The following is a 3,529-nucleotide window of genomic DNA, read 5'->3' as shown; positions in this document are numbered from 1 at the left end:
CGTGTCCGGCGTGGAGTCCCGCTCCAGGCGGGCCGTCTGTCCAGCGGGTCCGGCTCGGCGCGGCCCCGCCCCCCGCCCCCGCCCGAGGCCAACTCATTTTCTCCACAGTCCTAGCCGCGGCTGCGAACTTCCCGCCAATCAGAGCCCGATGCCGCCAGGGGGCGCTGCCCTCTTGGCCAATCGGAAGACGGCAGGGGAGGGGCTAGAGGGACAGGTGCCGGGCGGGGGGCGCTGGGGCCTGGGGTTCCCAGGGCTGGAGGGGAAATCGGGAGTCCGGTACCGACTCGGGAAGGAGAAGCTGAAGAGTGGAGACCCCGGGACCCCTCCCACAGCTGGGAGGGATGCGTAGGCAGTGGGCAGGGTCCCTTAAACTAGACTCTCACGCACGGGCCTCATCCCTCGTTCACAGTTGTGGGAGAAATTTGATCAGAATTTGCTCCCTGACTGGTGTAAATGCTGGAAGCCCCCAGAATTGTCCACTTCCCATGCGAGAGACTCAGGATTCGGGTGTGGGGGGGAGTGCTAATCCTACAATAGGCCCCAGGTTTGGCCCCTCTGAGGTCCCAGGCCCACTCTGTACCTTCCCAAAGGATTTCCTCTTCTCAAGGCCCTGTGCGTCACGGGTTCCAGGTCCAACAAGCAAAAGCTTGTTCCTCAGAAGGCTGTAGCCTCTGTCCCTCAGAGGACCCAGGCTCGGCCCCTGACCCACAGACTTTGCTCCGAGAGAGCTGTTCTCCTTACACCACTCTCCACCGCTGCCCCTAGAGGTTACCAGACGCCCCTTCCCTAACCTGAATCTTTAAAGATTCCCAACAGCACCCCTCCCAAGTGAGAGTTGCAGACTCTCTCTTTAGAGAATTCCAGTCCCCTCCCTTCCTAGGGTCCTTTACCGTCTGTCCAGGAGCCCCAAGCCTCAGGGAGCCTTAGGCCCCACCTGCACTCTCTTTAGGGAGTTCCAGGCTCCAAGCCTTGCTTACAGCCTCCCAAAGCAGTAGGTCTCAAGCTCAGCTCCTGCCCTTCATTATAAATTCAAGGCCCCACCCTTTTCCTCGCAATTACACATCCCACTTCTCTTCTTCTAAGGTCACCGCCCCCTGAGCTTCAGATCTGGCTCCCCACTTGGCCCCTTCTCCTCTGAGTTTCAGGTCACTGCCCTTCCCACAGTGAATTCGGGCGCAGCCCCATACTTAGCATCCCAAGCCCCACCCCTTTCATGTTTGCCCCGCCCCCCGGGTTCTAGGCCCCATCCCTCCACGCAGTTTGAGTCTTAAGATTTCCGGTTCTGGATCCTTAGCTCCGCCCCCAGTGCATCACAGGCTCCAACCCCACAGGATACCAGGCCACGGGCCCTGACCATATAGGGCCCACCCTATGCTAAGAATGTCAACCGATCCAGCTGACTAGTCCTCACCCCCCCACTCCTGCTCCTTCTTCCAGTGGAGAGTGTGGAGGATGGACGGGCGACCCCGTCACCCTCCCCGCCGTTACAGCGAGGCACCCTGGTAACCCACGCAGACACACGCACACTGTTACTGCCACCTACAGCAATCCATGCCTCCATCCCACACTGACACCAAGAATTTGGGCCCACCCGCCATCCAGGGACACGCAGCCCCTTAGAGCAGTAACGATGACACTCAGGCCCAACTCGTGGGCATTCGTGGGCAGTCCTAGCATGATGATGGAGTCCCTGACTGCCCACTGAATGTGCTCTGTGTCCCTGTTTTTGTGAAGCCCCCGCAATCTGGTTAAGATGGCCCTGCAGGATGGCGTGTCCTGACAACCCCCACCCCCACCCCCGTTGCCCTCCTCCTCACCTCCTACCCTGTGGCTGGAGCATTTGCTGGGGGCGCTGCCGAAATTTCTCCCTTCTGCCTGGGATCCGGGGCATCTTCAATGCTCGTTGCTAGGCAACAGCCTGTGGCTCACCACTACAACTTCCGGGGATGGTGTTGGCTTCCCATCCCCACTGACTTTGGAGTCCCCCGCTCCCAATCCCTCCCCGTCAGTGCCAGATCTCCCAGGGTCGTTTCTATGTCATCCCTTGGACCCTGATTTGCTCTCAACCCTTCAGAATCCCTCAGAGTGCTAGAGCCGTGGCATTCTGGAAGCTTCCTCCCATCATGTGCTCACATGCAGGGTATTATCCCTGGTATTAACAGACAGGCAAATCTCTTTAGTATTTCAGATTTTCTGATTCTCTCTCTCAGTTCTAGAGTCACCAGCATTCCAGAAACACGAGTGTTCTGGATTCCCTGGCAAGGAAAAACTATCTCAATATTCTAGATCTGGGAGCATTATAAAGCATCCCACATTCTAGATTCCCGGGCATCCCAACCCCCTCCTATGTTCTAGACTTCCTAACATTCAAACACCCCCCAGGGTTCTGAATGTCCCAGCATGTAAAAACATTTCCAGAGTTTGAGATTCACAGGTATTCCAGAACACTCATGTTTTAGAATCACTCATCTCCCAATCATATTCTAAATTCTCTGACAATCCAGAACCCCCTGCCATTATGGATTTCTTGGAATGCAAACAAACCCTCTAGTGATCTAGAAGAGCTGACATTCTGGAATGCCCCTATGCTCTAGATTTTCTAGTACTCCAGATTTGCTTTCTGTGTCCTATAATTAGCATTCCAGAAACTCTGGCATACAAAATATTCCTACGACCGTAGATTCATATGTATTCTAGAACACTCCCCTGTTCTAGAATCATTGACTTCCAGGTCCTTTTGTCACAAAACCTCTAGTTTGCATTCTCTGAAATGCAGGGGAGAACCCTAATACTGTTTATCCACTAGCATTCTAGAATATTCCTGCATTCTAGATTCCCTTACATTTTGGACCCTTCTCCACTATGTTACGGAAACTGTGGCATTCCAGAAACTCGGAATTCTCAAATTGGCATATTCTAAAATCCCTCCTCCCGAGTCTGGCCCCCTCTCCTCTTCATCAGCCCAAGGAAAAGAGGCAGAAAACTTTCCTCAGAAGTTGCCATAGGAATAGGTATTATTTGGGGGAAAACCTCAAGGATATTAAGCTGGAGTGAGCAGAACCTGTCCCACATAACCTCTCTGGTAGGGGCAGGAAAGGGATGAGACTGGGCAGCCAGGGATGTGGGCAAGGTGTTGGCCGTGGCGAGGTTTAGGGTACAAACACTAAGGATGTCGCAATCGTATAGCCAACATCTGTGTTTCTGTTGACCTGCAGCCATTCATCCCTGTTTGTGGGAACAGTACCCTGATTCACCTTTCAGGGACTCCTCCTCTGGTTGGAGGGGAGGCCTGGGCTGATCTCACCTCCTGGCTTGTGAGGGCACAGGACCCTTGGAACAATGGAAGGCCTCCATCACACGGGCCACCATAGTGATTGGTTCAGGGGTGGCCATCTGACTACATTCGAGCCAGTAAGAATCAGTCGTGTGATTTTTTTTTCTTTTTTTTTTTTTTTTGCTGCTGCTGCTAGAGAGAAAAAAAAGTTGCTAAGGAGGTACCTGGAGTCATCTTGGCACCCAGAGGGGAAAA

Source organism: Zalophus californianus, chromosome 17, assembly GCF_009762305.2.
Source record: "Zalophus californianus isolate mZalCal1 chromosome 17, mZalCal1.pri.v2, whole genome shotgun sequence".
Lineage (NCBI taxonomy): Eukaryota > Metazoa > Chordata > Mammalia > Carnivora > Otariidae > Zalophus > Zalophus californianus.
Note: the sequence above shows the minus strand (reverse complement) of the source record.